At 43.0% G+C, this 19,434-nt stretch overlaps 1 long non-coding RNA gene across 1 annotated transcript in view; it reads left to right on the forward strand.

Moving 5' to 3' along the window:
* LOC116575571 overlaps positions 1-19,434 on the forward strand; it is a 35,866-nt gene that overhangs the window by 13,896 nt on the left and 2,536 nt on the right. The window contains exons 4-7 of the long non-coding RNA XR_004279840.1: positions 3,375-3,485; positions 3,591-3,740; positions 4,159-4,317; positions 9,653-9,840. This is a non-coding gene — a long non-coding RNA (uncharacterized LOC116575571). The remainder of the gene's footprint in view (positions 1-3,374; positions 3,486-3,590; positions 3,741-4,158; positions 4,318-9,652; positions 9,841-19,434) is intronic.

The following is a 19,434-nucleotide window of genomic DNA, read 5'->3' on the forward strand; positions in this document are numbered from 1 at the left end:
GACTTTGTCTCAAAAGTCAACTTGATCCCTTTGAAGGTGTTTACTAATTAGATCAGGCTGGAAAGTTAGGCAACTGCAGATGAACTGATCATGTGTAAGGAAGTTCCTGGGCAGGAGACCCCTAGACAGCCCCAGGGAGGTCGGCTGTAGCTCCCGGCTTCCTTTGTTTATTGGAGGAAGTCCTAATGATTGCCCAATTAAGCTGAATGGCACTGTCTCTGTTTCTGCCATTAGCCCCTGACACAAGTCTAAGGCAGACATCAGAGGGGCAGGAGCCTAAAGGCTAAATGCTCTTAGCAAGCACGATTATGGATCAGTTGCGTGCTGGGCTCACTCTGACATAATCCAAGTGGACTTCTCACTCAGGGACAGAGAATCTGGGCTGGAGGTATTGACTCGAATCTGAGCTTGGCTTGAAAGGGATATTGTTGCAGCAGTAATTCCAGTTCAATAGACCCGTGGGTCACTGCCCTCAAATATTTAAAAATAATATTTGCTTCAGGAGGATCTAGGCACGTGCATGAGTATGTGCATGTGGGGCATGTGTGTGTATGTTTGGGTGTAGAGATCCAGCTGAAAGAGCTTCTAGAAGACGGGAAGCATAAAGCGAGGGGGAGGACTTTATTATATTGGGTCTGGAGGCAACCTCTGAGTTCAGGCTCTTTGGATCCCCTTCAGGCACCTTGGCCATCATCACTGTTTTGATAGGCAGAGATGAGAGAGAGAAGAGAGAGATAGCGGATGAGGACCACAAGGAATGTCGGCCTTAGGTCTCAGGGGATTCCTCTTAGAGACTTTTGCTCCCAGGGTCTTTGCCTATTCCAAGGGTAAGGCCAAGAGCTTCCCACTTCATGGAGCCCCCTGGAGAGCCTGAGAGCATGAGAGCTAAGAGTGATGCCTGCCAGCCTGTGACCAAGTTTGCCTGGCATAGCCCTCCTCTCTCCAACAGATAGATCCCAGAGCGTGTCTCTCTGTTTCTGTGAAGCCTGGTTCACAGAGGCCGGAAGTACCTTAGCCTTGTAACCTAGTACCACAGTCTAGGCCTCTGTCCGCAACGTATATCAAATGACCGAAAAACACATCTTACAGGGAGATCTGAGTTTCTTCTTGATGCCACTCAAGAATGCAGCCTCTCTCAATAAAATGGAGAACAAGTAGCCCAAAGTTTGCTTTGGACAAAGAGCCTGGGGGTGGCAGGCTCTTGAGAGACAGACCAGCCACACCAGCCTCCCTCTGTCTGTGGGAGATTTGACTTTCCCTTGGGGTGGGGGTGGGGTTCTTTTTAATCCTTCTGCCACTGTCGCTCTGGCCTCCAGTGTTATTTGCTTCCCGATTTAACCCTTTGGCCCTACCATGGATAAGCCCCCTTCCCGTGTTTCCACCATTTGGGAGTAGGTGTTAGTAGCTAGAATTTCTAGGGACAAACCACCTGAATCTGAGGGCCATCAGCCCACGAACAATCTGTGTGACCTCGGGAGGGCTACGCATCTCTCCATACCTTCCTGTCGGCTTCCTCAACAGTAAAGTGGGAGCCTATCAATACTTTCGGAAGTTGCCCTAAGGAATTAACAAGAGTTGAGGCAGAGGCCTGAAGGGACTGTCTGATTAGCCTAAATGCTCAGAATGGTTGGCTCTTTCTTCCTGCAACATGAAAATGCTCTCTTCCTTCTCAGGCAATGGCGGGGGTGGGAGGGTGGGGGGTGGGTTAGAGTTAGAAACAATGGATACAAAGTGCCTGGCCCCCAGTGATATGGCTATCATTATTATTGGCTCCCTGGAACAGATCAGAATGTAAAAAAGATTTTAAAATTTCTTAAGGGATTGCACAAAGAAAATGACCCAGAATTCAGCTTTGACCTTGACATCTTCTCCCTTGACTAGTTCACTCTAAAGGATTACAGGTCTCATAGACTTTCAGGGAGATTACCAGGAAACAAAAGATCCAGGAAGGAAATCTCTTTTTTTAATGCTTAATTGCTAAGACACACACCCTTATTCTTGAGGGACTGACCACAGCAGGGATTTTCCACTTTGGAAAAGACCTTTTCCCTTATCCTCCAGGGCTTCACCTTTGCCTAACTTCACTTATTTTTAAATTTATTTTTTATTATTTTTTTTTAATTTAAAGATTCTATTTATTTATTTGGCACAGAGAGAGAGAGAGAGAGAGAGAGAGAGAGCAAGAGCATGGGCACAAACAGAGGGAGTGTGGCAGGCAGAGGGAGAAGCAGGGTCCCGGCTGAGCAGGGAGCCCGATGTGGCACTCTATCCCAGGACCCTGAGATCATGACCTACGCCCAAGGCAGATGCTTAACTGACTGAGCCCCCCAGGAGCCCCTGCCTAACTTTAGAAAAGCCCAATTTTAAGGCAATACCACCAACATAGTAGCAATTATGTATCAAGCCATCACCGTACCACCATGCCCCAGGCTTTTATTATATATGTTTGTAATATGTATATTTGCGAATATATGGCCCTATTAACATATTCTATTTTTTAATGCTCTATTTTTGAACAAAAATATAATATTGCTTCCACCTACTATTTTTTTGATCTTCCTTTCTCTGCTTAATAATCTATCATAAATTTCCTGCCAGATCAATTAAATGATTTTTATACCATTTTGCATGATCTACCATAATGACCTTAACAAAAAAGAAGCCTATTTGTAGACACATAAATTGTTTCTACTGTTTCCTCATTATAAACAACACGTGATGACCATCCTCATACTTCTATAGTTTTACACCTAATTGCGGGCATAGAATAAATCACCTGTAGTGGCATCTCTGGTTTAAAATGGATGCACTTTTTGAGGCATTTGATAAGTTTTGTCCAGTTGTCCCTTAAAAGGCTTTACCCAGTTGTTCCCCAAATAATTGATGACAATGCTTTCCAAATTCTTTTTTAAACTTTTTGGCATGTGTAAGAAAGGATAATTTAGGCACACATGAACAAGGGCAGAGGGCAAAGAGAAGAATATGCTGGAAGCCAACCTCCCTGGGGGCTGGAGCTTCCCACAGGGCTGAGGGGAAGAATGTCCCTGCATGACCTTCTCCCACGTATGCTTGTGAGCTGCTCCGTAATATGGAATAGCTCCTGTCTATAGGGGTTTTCTTAGATCCCAGTAACCCTGGATTCTGGTTTCCCAAAGAAGCCATTTCTCTTAGTGAGCAAGGCTAGGTGGTAGTGTTGGCAGGGGACCAGAGAAAAGGCAGAACGTGGCCCAGACGAAGCGGTATCACCTTGTGAAACTTTAGTGTCGTGTCATTAGCTGTTGTGGCTTAAAACTCAAACACAGTTTTCAGGTGACCATCTCTAAGAAGTCCCTAGTTACGTTGGAGGCTAACTCTGGATGTTCCTTCTTCGTCAGCGGAACACAGTGAGTCTGAATGAATCATCATGAAGAGGCATAACTTGTTGGGGCTTCCTAAGACACAGAAAGGAATCTGGCCAACCTTTCTGTTGAAGCATTATGAGAGAGGTGAGCACAACTGCTGATCTTTACGAAGGCAACTGTGGCTTGGAGCCTTTGTGTCCCACTGTGCCTTGTAAAGCTTTTATGAAATCTCTGTCATCCCTTTGGTAGGACCCATGTCATGAAGAAAGATGCTGAGCACGATGAATATGCCATCTATGACTTCTTCCAGGTTTCTGATCCTTCCAGGGACAGGATCTCAGCCTTTTGGGCTCTTGTCAAGAAACCAAATTGCTAAAACCAAGCGACTTGTTCCCAGCGGTAAGATCTTGTTTGGTTAGAAGGGTGTAACTATATGTAATTCTGGGGCTTATTGGCTCGGGGGAGAGGTCCCTGGCATCTGCTGGAATTTGTAAATGATGATGCAGGGAGCGAAATGGGGAAGGCAGGCATTTACTGACCTAACACAGACTTGTTAAAAAAACGCCAAGTACATGTATGCGGTCTCTCTGCATTAAAAAGAAAATCGATACTGTCAGGAGCGAAATGGATTATGATTCACTGCTCATCCTTTTAGGTAAACATGTGATTGTCCATACTTATGGCAAAGAGCAAAGTTGAGCATAAGTTCATGAAGCCCCACCACATATTTCCCTAGTCATCTACCAGTGGGACTTCTTATGTCTGTGTTTTTCTCTTTATTTCTCTTTCTGTTTTCTCCTTTCTCCTTCTGCCATAGGGGGTCATAGAAAACAACAACAAACAAAAAAAGAACAGGGTTTACATTTAGATGACTTGGAGTCAAGCTGCTGTGAGATACTGGGCTGAGCCTCACTTTTTCCCTCTGCAAAATGGACATAACAAGACCGGCTCTTCTGTGTTTGTTCATTCACCACAGGTAAGTTGACTATCAATTAACCATTTAGCAGAAAAATGAAACGTTGGCTCCAAAGCTTAACATGTGTGAGCTTTTACATTTTTTTACTTTCTGTTTTAAACATTCCTCTCCTTTCCCTCTCCTGACTCAATCTTTGGACTTCCAGAGACATTAACAAACTTCTTTAGCTCCACTGGTAGATTTATGGAGTCCTGAATTTGGAGATTAGTAGAAGATTGTTTCCCTCTGTTATGGGTGCAAACTACCAATCAGAAAATAGTGCTGGAATTAGAATAATCTTCTTTTCCTTTTATGATGTCCTTTTCATTGTCTCTAAGCTTTTTGTGGCTTTTCTATTTCTATCTGTATCATCCAGACTGCTAGTGGGATAGGCTCCTAATCAGTGTCCTTGATTTGTTCTCTTCCCTTGCCAGCCCATTCTATACATAGTATTCATTCATTCGCTCATTTAGCAAACATGTATTAAGTATCTGTTAGCTTCCAAGAACTATAGTGGGTGCTGGACAGGTGCCTAACTAGTTCAAATTCCTCCCTCAGATTCCCATTGCTTTCAACGTAAATATCAAGCCCCTTAAGCTGGAAATTCAAAATACCTGCATATATCTGTTTCAACTTGCTTTTAAATTCTCTCTCACTACATATTATCTACTCTCCACTCTAGGCTGGGCTAATCTCACTGTCTCTCTGCCTTTGCAGATGTCATTCCAGCTTCTAGGTATAATGTGTCGTGTCTATATTTGTGCAAACCTAATAATGGTCCGTGGTGAGCTAACAAAAGTTAATTCTTTTGTGAAATCCTTCCATCTCCCTAGGACCTAACATCACAGTGCCCTACTCAACAAACACTTGCCTGTTTGTTGTTTGGGTCATAGGATAAAATGTAAAAACTGGAAATAATGTACTGTTAGAGTTATCCCAGTAGCTAATTGCTTCCCTCTCATTTTGGGGGATGATTTCTGATGACAACTTGGTCCAAACCCTTATCAACAATGTCCCCTCCAAGGTGGTTACCATGTGTTCTTCATCTTTCTTCTATCAAAGTCCTCTTGTTATGGAAATGCAGGATTACCTGGTCTTGCCAGGAGACCATAGTATCGGGTGGTAGAAAGAACGGCTGCATTGCAGAGATATCTAGATCTGAGTTCTAATTCTAACCGCAAGCTGAGCAACACTGGAAAAGTTATCTTGCCTCTCTGAGCCTCAGATCCCTTTTCTGTGAAATAGGATACATAAAACCCCTTGCAGGGGCAGTTGTGGAAATTAAATGTGATGACATAACCATAAGAGACTCTTAAATCTCACAAAACAAACTGAGAGTTGCTGGGGGGCAGGGGGGTAGGGAGAGGGTGGTGGGGTTATGGACATTGGGGAGGGTATGTGCTATGGTGAGTGCTGTGAAGTATGTAAACCTGATCTGTACCCCTGGGGCTAATAATACATTATATGTTAATAAAAAATTAAAAAAAATAAAAAATGTGATGACATATGTATATAGCACTCATTACCTTGCTCAATTCATACTAAGTGCTTATTAAGTTATAGATGTGATTGATATTTACCATAGATGCTAGAGTGGTCCACATCTTCTTTGCAAAAACCACTGGATTTATAAGGCTGCTTCCCAGTCCCATGTGTGGTGGGTTCTCATAGACTTTCATTTTGGGGCCTGGCTATATCCGACCTCCTGCATTGCTGGTACAGACTCTCTTTTTTTGTAGTTTTGTTGGAGAGTAGTGGCCTCCACCTACCACAAATGTCAGAGAATTTAGCCTCACCCCACATCCCAAGGCTGCCAGATCTGAGTAAATGTCCAAGGCCTGGCCCATTGGACCCTTCTGCCATCTTGTGTTTCAGATTTGGGATCCAGGCTGTACGATGTTTGCTTCTGGTTACTTAGAATTCATTCACAACGAAGGCAGCTTTGATAGTGGCATTCAGCTGCATTCTTCCTTCTTCCTACAAGATCATGGTTGAATTTCCTCCTCTTAATCATCTAGACCACTATGGTTCTCATTCTCTAAGTGCCATGTTGCTGTGAGCCTCACAAGCTTGCTGTAAATCACTACCTAACCCTCCCCACCCCCAGTTTTTCTCCATATGTAACTCGAAACCAAGAACCGAGAATGACATTCTGTGCACCTCAGGAACTTCTTTCAGTGACCAAGACTCCATGCAGCACTGATGTGATCTTTGGCCTCATCCCACCATGGCTGGGTAGGCACTTCTGCTGCCTTCAACTTGGTAGCTTCACTTGTATTATCTACTTTAAGAATCCCGAAAACAGGAAGAATGTCGAGCTGCCCTCCAGCTCAGCCACTGGCTTCCAAATCCAGCCCGGCCTTCTGTCTTCATGGCATGACATCGCTCACCTGGAATTGTTACCATGTTTCAATCTTTTACTCCTGCCTAAGAAGGGCAGTTCAGCCAGTGAAACTCTACCTTTTCTTTCAACATGGGAACTTGTTTGCAGAAGACATGGGTTCTCATCCCACCTTCACTGTTGATAATCTTTTTTTTTTTTTTAAAGATTTTATCCATTTCCTTGACAGAGAGAGAGAGAGATCACAAGTAGGCAGAGAAAGAAGGGGAAGCAGGCTCCCCGCTGAGCAGAGAGCCCAATGTGGGGCTCGGTCCCACAACCCTGAGATCATGACCTGAGCCAAAGGCAGAGGCCCAACCCACTGAGCCACCTGGGTGCGCCTGCTGTTGATAATCTTTATGTAAGTCAGTTCACCTCTTTGTCCTTCAGTTTCCTCACCCATAAACTGAGCTAAGTAACAGGTGCCAGGGCAGTGTGAGGCAGAAATAAAATGATTGTCATGCCGGGATCTTTGTAAAGCGAGACTGAGGTGGTGATAATCACCACATGGTGCTGTGAATATTTTTCACGATAGCAGTGATAATAGAATCAATGGTGAGAATATTAGGAAGGACTGGGTGGGTTTGCGGGGTTTGGTTATTAGCGGCTGATAACTGTGCATCGATTGGCGTTGGGGGGCTAAGGGGTTATCATTTTTCTTAATCGAGTAGTGACCTCTTCTGGAGAATGAAAGAGGCAAGCACACATCTGCACCAAGACAAGCAACGACAGAATGGATGGTCCCCAGGGGGAGAAGATCTCCGGGTAGATGTTTGCCCTGAGCAGCCAAATGGAAAACAAAAACAAATGAACTGAAACTGAAAATGATTTGCTCAGAGCTCTCCCTGAGAGAGCCATCATAGGCAGAACTGTTGAAACTTTGGAGACCCAGTCCATGCCTTGTGGTGAGGTCCCTGGTCAGGAAAGCTACCCAGATCCAGAGATCCAAGACCAGGTTTTAGGAAGAATGGCTTTAAAAAAAAAGAAGTCCATACAGCAAATGTATTTTTGTGTATTCCTAACTGGAGGAGAAAAGGAAGATTATTTCAGATGCACAAAGCAAGGTTAAAAGTGACGTCAAATAGAACAAGTGACTTTTGCTCAATGATCCCTCCTCGGGGGCAGGAAAGGGGCAAGCTCTTCTTATAGTCTTGTCAACTGTACTGGGAGTAAGTAAAGCCAGAAGAATGTTTTTTAGTGTTGTTGTTTTTTCTCCACCAAATGTCACCATATTCATCTGTTCCTTCAGACTCTTGGAAGGAGAGAGAAGAACCTCCAGTCAGCCTTCTTGGTGACTCTAGCCACCACTGCATTCCTCTTTTTTGTGCACCTCTGGGACTTAAGCTGGGCTAGATCGTGGTGCATTTGATCAGACCCAGTCTCTGTTGGGCTGTCCTGTGTCATACATTCAGAGGATACAGGCACGGTTTCCATTTAGATTCATGGGCAGCAAGGTGCAGGTTGATGGAAATCTTATTATCCTACCCCTTGTTCAATGGGATCAGAAGAACTGGACCCAGAGAGTGGAAGGGAGTTACTCAAGTCGAGAGATAGATATGCAAGTTGAGAGACAGAGAGTTACCAAGTCTAAACTGGTTCAGATTAAAACTGGGTTCTTCAACCAGTTAGCAGTCATGGGTCTTCCACCTCCCTCCAACCACCCCTCTGCATACTAATCAACTAGTTGCATTCATCAAGCCTGTGCACTAGGTTGCTTAATAGTATAGGAGCTACAGTTTGTTAAGCAACTGCTGCATGCTAGTCTCTGTTCATTCATTTAGCAAAGATTTATTGACTACAATGTGCCAGACACTGGAGATACAGTAGTAAGGAAAAAAAAATTTATAAGCTCAGCCGTTGGCAGTGATCTCATCAATAGATAAAATGAAAACTGGAATCTCTGGATCCTCGGGATCGGATGCTGTAGGAAGCCGCAATGATGGGGGAAGCTCTTAATCCAGGAGAAATTCTTTAAGGAACAGTCATATTCTACTCCTCTAGAAGCTCAGGACTAACATCCCAGAGCCATCCTGGCCTCCTCTTATTTGCTTACGCCCTATATCCTCTCCAGCAGCAAATCTGGTTAGCTCTGCATCTGAAATATGTCCAGAATATACCCATGTCTCACCACCATGGTGCTGTCTGTCTTTGTCCAAATGCCCCCAAGCTCCTGCCTGCATTGCTGGGACATGATCTCCCTGCTTCCACTCTGGCCCCCAAAGGATCAAATACGTTCAGACAATTCTGGGTCATAAATTTGTCCAAGTCTTTTAGAGCAGAACTTCTCAGGGACTTCCATGTTCTAATCAATATACTGGATCTCCAAGAACAGACTACAGTATATATATATATATATATATATATATATATATATATATATATATATATATGTTAGTAATTATATATAATTACTAACATATACTATATTAGAATATAGAAATTAACATATTGCAGACATGCTTAACCACACAGAATTTTTTTCTTATAGTGTTTCATGCAACTGCTGCACCCTAGAACGCACTGTGGATAACCCAGAAAATGTCTGTGAAACAATATCATATAAAGTATTATTATTACCCTACAGGATAAGCCAATGGTGGACAGAGCCACCCGCAACAGCTTTGCTGAACTGGGAGTCAGGTCAAGATTTAGCCCCAGTGAGATGCTTATGAGCTGTGTGGCTTTGGGCAACCTATTTCATCTTTCTGAGCCTGGTTTCCTCATCTGCAACATGCAGATAATAATCCCTGTCCTGTCCACTTTGCCAGGATTCTTTGAGAGAATCCAGTGGGATAATGGATCTCAAAGAAGGGGCATCCCCTCCCCCAATGAACCAAACCAAGCCAAACCAAACCCAGTGCCATCACTGTGATCCCCGGGGACACCTAGACAAACATTAGTATTTCTGGTTATACCATCTCTACACTTAATCATAATTGAAGAGCAGCAAATTAACATTTGGCTTATTTATTTCAGAGATGGGGAGTAAAACCCAAGAAGCTGCTGGCCATTGGCTAGAAATCAAACAAAACAAAGAACTAATTGGAACTAAGGCTGTACAGAGTGCTAATCTATACCAGGCATGGGAACAGGCAAGAAAAGCCAGGGGCCCAGGCAGCATAGACGGAGAACAAGAGCAAGGACTGCGTGAAAAGGCCTGGGAGGTAAGAGAGCCCATAGAGGGAAGGCTAGGAAACTGTAGCTGAAGGATTTATTATCCTCTTAACTCATGGTGTGGAGATGGTGCCCCACACAGAGTCACTGAATGTCACCGGGCTGTGGTAATACAGTGAGGGTCAGTGGGGCAGTGTGAAAACTGTAAACTGGCAAAATTCTAGGTCTTTGTAAGGTGTAACCTGGTTCAGAGTACCTGGCTCAGACCAGGTCAGCAAGCTCTTCGGCGGCCCCCTTTCATACCCAAACACTGCCAGGTTCTCTTTTCCTCTAGGGTTTTGCCTATGACTGACCCGGTGAACTTGGGCTCAGACCTCTGACCCCTGGACTAACTCACAGTCTACAAATACAACTCGCGTTTGTGGCCCAAGCCTCTGATGATGGTGATGACAAAAATGATGGTATTAATAATGGTAATAAAAAATAGAGCTTTCGTATGGAAACCTAGAAAGCCACTCCTATCCAACTCCCTCAAGGGGGTCATATGAATAAATAAATGGCCAGTGGGTGTTCTTTCATTTTTGTTATGTGCCCACTTATCAGGAAGTTTAAATCCAAAGTGCTTTGTCCACCTAGCCCCAAACTTTAAGATTGAGGCAACAGTGCCCCAAGCCAGAACTCGATAGAATGAAAAAGGTTTCTGTTTGCACAGAGTTGTTTACCAGGATTACTAAGCAAACAGGAGGAATGGAACAAATGATAAAAACAATCTTTGGTGCTTTCCTGTGGGATTTTCTGAGGTCTTTCAAAGCATGTCCAGTGACTGCTGAAATTGACTTCTTGGAGAAAAGAGAAGAGGAAGGAAAATGAGCACATTATCATGAATCTTGTCTCTTGAGGGTTTTAGGGACGTAGCTGACTATGACTGTTCCTAGCCTTTGCTGAACATTACTTTTTTGGGATGACTTGTAGTTGGGTACATAGGCCAGGGGTGTTCCCTGGAAACATGGGTAGGCTGAGGCCAGGGAAAGCCGGTTGAGAGGAATGTCCTGGCCTTTCTCAGAAATGAGGGTCTACCAAGGAAGCGTCCAGATGGTGGTACAACCAGGCAGGCAGGGAGTGCTGGCTGGGCTCTGGTTATCAATGGTGGCACTGGAATTGCTGGGAGCAGTAAGGGACACAAATATTTAGGTAGCTGCTGGGTTTCTCACAACTAGGAGACTCAGCCTACAAAACAAACTGACAGCTCTCTCAGTTTGTGGCAAACATTATTGTCCCCACTGAGCAGATTAGGAAACTGAGTCTCAGAGATTGCATTGAACTTATCTAAGATTACCCAGACAGAACCTAGTAGGGCCTGCATCCAAATTCTGAGCTTATTTATTTATTTGAGAGAGAGAGAGAGAGAGAGAGAGAGCGAGCGAGAGCATGTGGACAGGCAGGGGGAGGGGCAGGCAGAGAGAGAGAGGGAGAAGCTCCCAGGACTCCTGGATCATGACCTGAGCCAAAGGCAGATGCTAAACTGACTGAGCCACCCAGGTGCCCCACCAGTTCTGAGCTTTTTCCCTAGAGCATGAATCTGAGAAGTCTGATCTTTTCTCAGCCACCAGCCTGAGGATTCAATGTGTTTGGCTCATGGTCATTATCTAATTACTGGTTTTCTCTGAAGCTTGCCTTCATTTCTGGGCAGCTCCCAGAACAGAGACACATTCAGTAGACAGTAGATACTGTTTCTGAGGGCTGAGGGATGCAGCAGAGTGAGAAGATACAGGTTAAATTAAATGACACTAAGAGCTTAAGAACCCTTGTGAGTTTTAAGAACTCACAAACAGAGCACTCATTAAGTGCAAGGCAGAATGCCGAAGGCTCTCAGCAGGAGCTCACCCTTCCTTGCAATAACTTTATGAGGTACATCATTGTCATGTCCATTACAGATGAAGAGACTGAGGCTCACAGAGATTGACTTGTCCAAGTTTGCACAGCCAGAAAGCAGAAGAGTTGGGAATTGACAAGATGTAGTCTGAGCACTTAAGCCTGCCTTTGTAAATACTTGTCAAATATTAAGATGATACCCGTGGTTCTCAAAGTGGTCCTAAGACCAGTGTTGATATCAACCAAGAACATGTTAGGGATATTGAATCAGAAACTCTGGAGGTGGGGCCCAGTCCTCCAGGTGGTAGCAGTCTTCCTGTATCCTGATACACACTCATGTCTGAGGACATATATGCTGTATTGCTGTGCTATAAGGCAGAAGGGACATACACAGAGCACTGTGGCCACCAGATGAGCCTCGTCTAGGGAAGATGGCTTTCCAGAACGTGCTGTTGTATTGGTTTGTGGACCACACCTGGTGTAGTAGAGCAGAAACAGAATCTCTCCAGAGAGAGGATTTGATAAGAAAAAAAGGTGGGAAGGAGTGACATCACAGCCACCTTCTAAGAATACAGTGTGTTTGTAGGACATGTATCATTTATCCACGAAGGCTCCCTGATGTTAGGTGACTTGGCCAAGGCCATGTAACTAGTGACAGATAATGAACTCAGAGCCCAGTCCCTGACTCCTTCTGGAGTATGCAGCAACTGCATCTCCCCCAGAGCATGCTGAGTCATAGATGTTTTAGAGATTCTCTCTGAATCATGGGAAACTCTTCTTGGTAATAGCTACAACCTTCTGATAAAGATAGGGAGGATAAAAAGGACAGTAGGCTATTGGTCCCAGGAGGGAGAAAATAAGGGGCAGAAAGGGACAGAGAGGAGATAGGGAGACATTACGTTCTGGAAACCCACAACTGTCTCCACATCTTGGTCTTCATTGTCACCATTTACTGGACTGCAAATACTCTAGAGTGGTACCAGATGTACAGAGCAGCACAGCTGAACTTAAGTTCGATTCCTGGTTTTTCCAGTGACCCTATGCAGTTTACTTAACCTCCCAGAGATTGGACTCTCACCTACAAAATGAGGATCTTTATAATTCTGGCCTCATCGGATTTGAGGGAAGTTTTAAGGGAGTTAATGCATGTAAAACCATTAACAGATTACCTGGCTTGTGTAGGAGGTGCTCAATAAATGTGCACCAGAATTGAAAGTGTATAAATAATCCCCCATTAAGTTATTTTCTAGGGATAATGGTTAATGTAAGAACAAATGCAAGTCTGGGCCAGAGTGGAATTGTTTGAGAGGACATAGGGGAGGCTGAGGCTGTTACCCATGGGCCATCTTCATTTTTCCTGTACAGAATTCATGATGAAATAAATAATTTCTCTTTGAAATGTCCTCAGTGATTCCCCTGTCCAGAGTACTCCCACCCCACAGTGCAACCCTGACCCCACTCAGAATGGCATTCAGGTCCTCAGGCCCTCAGGCTCTCTCTTCCTCCCCAGCACTCCTTCCTCTGGTTCCCTGGACATTGCAATACAGGGTCTCATTCCAGTCCTCAGCTGTAGCTCATTTTCTGCCAGTAAGAACACCCACCGCCTAGACCAGAACAATGTAGTGAGGACAAAAACAGTGGTGCATCATAAGAGGTGTGGCTGATGGCTGGGACCCAGACCATCCCTAGCATTTAGAAGAGGTTGGAATTCATAATCTCTCATTCTTCCTCTGCCCATGTGACCAAGATACTTGAGCACATTCATAAAAATAGAGAAAAGCTAACATTTGTTTGAGCATTTTGCTATATACCAGGCACTCATCTCAGTGCCATATGTGTATTTACTCAAATAATGCTCAGAATAACCCTACAATAGAACTACTTTTATAACCCCCATTTACACATGAGAAAATGTAGGCACAGAGAGGTTGGGTGACTGGTCCAGGGTCATTCAGCTAGTAAGCAGATTTAAATGCAAGCATTTTGATGACAGAGCTTTCCCTTTTAACCACTATATGAGGGGACAGCAGGTATTGGCAAGAGTAAAAAAAATAAAAGTCTCATTTCTAATATATATTTTGTCAAAATTGTATAAATATGAATGTTGCTATTAACATAGTTCTTAGGGAAGAGCATGGAGCAAAGGTGATCTATGTGGATTTTCAAGGGACTGGAGTTGTTTTGGGATCACCTATGGCATTAGGACCAATTGAGGTCTGGAGAAAAACACCCTGAGAATTAGGATTTTATTAACACTCCCCACCCCCACACCTCTGCTCTCAGTGGAAAATGAAAATGCACATCTTGAGATGCCTGGAAGGGAACAGAAATCATCCAGATGGAAAATGCAGAAGGAGGGTGTGTGTGTTAAGGCCAAGGAGCGGTTGCCCTTCTTACACAGAGCATGGAGAGATTTGAATGAGTTCCTTCATATTAGCTTTGGGTATTTCTTAACATCAGCTAGTAGAACCAATTCTCTGACTCTGCCAGGAATCTGTCCCTGAACAAAGCTCCCTTAAGAGCCTACCTAGAGCAGGGCCTCAGTGTTTTATATTTCTGTAATTTTATTGTAAAAGAATCAGTAGGCAGTGTATCTATCAGTTTTGCTACATAACAAAGAACTCCTACCCCAGATCTCAGTGGCTTATAACAACAAAAATTTATTTTCCATTTATGTCACAGGATGGATGCCTACAGCCCAGGAATTGCTGTGCTCCAGGCTGTGGGTTGATTAGGGGTCAGGTCCATAGGTCTTCTTTGTTTGTGATTGCATAAGAAGGAGCAGGCCCTATGGGCAGAGTGCTATTCTGACAGAAAAAAGGAGTGCAAGAAACCAAGTTCAGGTATGCCATCACCTTAGACCTTTGTAGGGATGTGGTTCACAATCCAATGGCCAAAGCAATTTCAGTCAGCCAAATCTGACAGTAGAGTAGGAAAATTTACTGGCTTGGTAGAGAGTGTGGCAAGGGTGTGGAAGTATAATCTTTCTATAGAAGACTGATCTGCAATGCAAGTTGTGACAGGGATTTTTTTAAAACCACGCAATTAAAGGGCCCTTCTCCAGCTTTGTTAATTCAGTGGGTCAGAATAAGTAATAACAACAGTGATAGTAATAATAATAAAGATAATGACCAATATTATTCTTTGCCTTTTATGAGCCAAAAATGATGTTAAGTGCTTACGTGTATGATGCTGTTTAATCCTACAACTACTCTGTGAGATGGGGACAATTATCATCTTCCTTTTATAGGTGAAGAAATAGAAACTCAGAGACATTCAGAAACCTCCCTAGGTTATACAGTTAATAAATAGAGGAGCAGGGTTATGGACCCATGAAATGTAACTCCTGTGTCCCAAGACATCTTTAGTTTCTCGAATATGCCAATATCTCCCCTGTCTCAGGGCCCTTGCACTTCCTTTCTCCTTAACCTGAATTAAAATTTCTCACATTTATTCACTTCATTTTTCAAGTTTCAGTAGAAACATCACTTCCTCAAAGAGGATCCGTGATGGACTCTTTTGAGTCTCTTAGATTTTTTTCAGCTTTATCTGACCTTCTTTGCTGTGGCAACTAGCTTGATGGAGAACCCAATCTCCTACATACATCTTGACCTCCTAACACCTCAGGCTGTCTCAGCCACCCTCAGGGAAAACAGGAGATGGGAAGGAGCCAGGAGATAAATCTCTCTCTGTTCCTTCTCCTGGATGGGCTCTCCAAGTTGCAGTTGTCCCAGATGGCTCCTCTATCTGAGCCATTAGCTATATTTTCTTGCAAGGCTGGTGCCAGCTTGGTAAAGCACCACTTTGCATGTGCTTTCCCTCATTCCTTCACTCCCCCTTGTAATGCTATCCTAGATTCCCCCACCCAATAAAGCATTAGTAAGTGAGATTTACTGTAGGCTTTGCTGTCTTGGGAACTCAGCCTAAGGGACCCTCTCTTCCCACTTAAACTTGACCACACGTTTTTTTCACTTGAGTGCTCTGTTCTTTTGTCTCACAGCTTTTTCTAGCACAAATGGTCATCATATTTAATATATGCATTTGTATGATTATCTGTTTAACAACAATTTCTTTCCATCCAACATAAGTTCCACGAGACAAAGATTATACAGTGTTGTTTACCACTGTGTCACCTGTACTTTGTGCATGGCCTGCACATAGTAGCCAATCAACAAATACTCATAAATTAATGTGCATGTCCGAATCCTTGTTCTGTCTGCTTTGAGCAAGTTACTAAACCTTCCTAAGCTTGGGTGCCTGGGTGGCTCAGTCATTAAGTGTCTACCTTCAGCTCAGTTCATGATCCTAGTGTCCTGGGATCGAGCCCCATATTGAGCCCCATATCCCATATTAGGCTCTGTGCTCAGTGGGGAGCCTGCTTCTGTCTCTCCAGCTCCCCTGTGCTTGTATTTCCTCTCTCGTTCTCTCTTTAAATTTTTTTAAAAAATCTTCAAAACTTCATTTTCATGAAGCTTCACTTTCCTTCCTTTTTGGAAAAATAGGACTGGGTACCTACTCCACAGGTCCTGAGAACCAAAAGTAGTGATAAATATAGATGTTCAATAACTAATAATAATCGCTAATATTATTATGTCAGACCAGCACCCTGTGATCTTTTCCTATAAAGGGCCAGACAGTAAATATTTTAGGCTTTGTGGAAGAAATGCTCCCTGTCACAGACTCAACTCTGTCATTGTGGTGCGAAAACAACTGTAGGTAATATGCAAACAAATAGGTGTGGCTGTGTTCCAATAAAACTTTATTTACAAAAACAGGTGACAGGCCATCTTTCGCCCTCAGGTTGTAGTTTGCTGAGGCCTGTACCATATGGCCCGAGCAGTGTGAATCTAAAGGGTTGTGCTAGGTCACATCAACAGGCAAATATTCCTGAACTTTCTAGACAGGGCCTTTCCTTTCCTTTCTTTTCAGTGTTAAAGATAAGTAATATTTTCCTGGCAATGACAGGGTACGTTCAAGGAAATCTTATTCTCAGAATTTGTGTTTGTTTATAATACCTCTCTAACAAGTGTGAGTGGTGAGAGCTCTCCTGCATATTTTCCCTTTTTGTTATCCAGGACTAGTGCACCTTCTTTACATACATGAAGCTAGTCTGTGGTGAGAAAAAGGGAAATTTGGAACACTGGAACTTTGCAGGTCTCCTAAGAAGAACCTTACTTATATGGTAAATCTTTTAAGAATAAGTGGTTTCCTGCAAAAGATATTAAAGATAAACTCTTCTTTCTAAAATTTGGTCAAGTCTTGGGAGAAGAGCATATTTCATATGCATATACACACATATGTATACATATACATGTGTGCGTCCATATGTGTGTTGTGTGTGTGTGTGTGTGTGTGTGTGTGTGTGTGTGTATGGATCAAGAGAACAAGACAAGTGTGCTATAGAGAAAATATTAGTAGTTTCTTAGGTCTTGCTATTTATCAGATATGTGAAAGAAGGCCAAGACAGCATGGCTGATACTTTATCAAGAACCACCCATTGCAAAATAGAGGTGCTTTTAACAGAAGAAGAAGGAATAGAGTCTAGAGATTTAAAAATTGCAACAGGTTTGGCTAGATGGGAAGTGGCTGCTTCATCTTACCCTTGCAGTTATCCGCTTGCCTTTCTTATGCTGATGAGAAAAGATGTTGTGAAAAGTACCTTGCCCATTGCTTCATACAAAATAGAGCTGGGATAAATGGATGCCGTACGTTTCCATCTTTCTTTATTGTAATTATTAATAAAACATGACACTCCACCAATCCTACCAACGGTTAAGCCTATCTGAACTGATCACATGTTGGCTGGATTCTGATGCATGTCACCTTTTGATGTGGTATTGAAGACCCAAGCTCTGCATGTCTTTCCATGCATCCTTAGAGTTTCAGCAGTGACTATCCTCATGGTTGCAAAAAAACTGCCTCTGCTTTAAGCATCATGTCCTCTCGGCATTGTTCCAGACAAAATGAAAGAAAGTAGGCAGCAGAAAGTGTCTCCTCCTTATATATACTTCCTTTGTGCTGGGGAAGGAAATCTTCCCAAGAAGGCCCCTTGCAAACTTCTTTTGATGTACCATTGATCAGAAATGTCTCACATATCTAACCCTAAACCAATTGCTTCTAAAGGGAGTGTGGTAACTGTGATTGCCTGAGAAGAGTCATGATTCATCCACTGGGGCTGGAACAAGGAAAGAGGAGGCAAGACACATGGGCAGGCTGGGTCTGTGGTACCTTTATTTATTTATTTATTTATTTATTTATTTATTTATTTATTTTTGGTTATTTCCTTCTTATGGCTGGTTGGTTTACCAGTTGTGTAATCCAGTGTCTGACCTAAAATAAGCATTCAGTATATATTTAGTGGGGACTGAGTAAAGTAATGTGTGGATAAATAATGACTAGAATATCCTTCTCCTTGCCTCTCTCCCTATTTATTCTTTTGGTTTCCTCATTTCTCTGATTCTCATGTGGGCAGTCCTAGAACTATTCTTTCTATCCGCAGATGATGCTTCCCAAATTTGATAACACAATAAGAGGTGAATATGGCCTATCACACAGTCCATTTTTAGCTTTTGGTGTAGGTTGATCAGTGCAGCCAAGGAGAAGACAGGTAGGTGAGGCTGGTAGTGCATTCAAGGACTTGTATGCATCGTCAAGACAGGAAACCAAGGTAGTCCATTCCCTTCAGTCCTCTTCCCGGACAGTTTCCTGTGAGTTTTTAAACTCCTTTATTAGAATGTCAACAAAGTAACAGGGATCTGTGGAAAATATTAAAGATATATGGTTTGGTATGCACTAAGTATCTTGGAAGCTTTTGTTATCAAGGATTTAATGAGATAATTATAAACTCCTTCGACTTAGCTCCTAGCTCAAAAGGTCTAAGCACCCTTTCTAGGTATCACCTTGTTAATCTAGTTTGAATGAAGTACTTGGAAATAGTTCTTTAAACTAGTGTCTATCCTGGGTTATTCATGATTTCAGTCTTATTTACCCCATACTGTTGGACCAAAGTGGGGACTTTATGCTCAATCTTGGAGTATGCCTGGGAAAGAGATAGAATGATGAGTAATTGTCTAATCTGAATGGAATCTGATGTCTATCACTTATTAGTTATGACATACTGGGCAAGTTGGTTAATACATCCAAGCCTAAATTTTCTCTTCTACAAAATGGGACAATAATTGAGGGTGGTTCTGGCACAGTGACCACAACAAAGAAAGGGTGAAACAAATGCTATCTGTAGTTGCCATTGCCACAAGCTGTAGTCATCAGTTTGCCACTGAACTGAGCACTTTTTAACAAAGACATCTGCAGTTGTCATCTTTGAAAAAGGATAATGCCTTTTGGGAAAACCCAAAGTCAGCCCACACAACAATAGCCAGCCAATACTTGTAAGGCACTGTTTGTATTCTTGCTTGGTGCTGGGCTGCCAAGAATGACTCTGACTGGTCACTTAAGAGTGGTTAAAAAATATCTGTAAGACTTGATATTTATTTTGCAGAGACGAAGTTCTTTGGGTAGAACTGACTGATCATGTCACCCAAAGTGACCCCTTCATATTGAATCGATTCTGAATTGATTCTTTCTTGCAGTTGGGTGTGAAACCAGGAGTATGTCATGTGGCAACATGGAGAAGAGGGTAGTTAAGCAGCTGTGCAAAGTCAATCTTCACCATGTCTTTCCATCCACTGAGACATTGTCACTTTAGACAAGCCTGCCCATTATTCTGGGCCTCTTGATCTCTAACATGAGCATTAAATACCAACCCATAGCAT

The sequence above is a fragment of the Mustela erminea genome, chromosome 16, assembly GCF_009829155.1.
Source record: "Mustela erminea isolate mMusErm1 chromosome 16, mMusErm1.Pri, whole genome shotgun sequence".
NCBI classification, from domain to species: domain Eukaryota; kingdom Metazoa; phylum Chordata; class Mammalia; order Carnivora; family Mustelidae; genus Mustela; species Mustela erminea.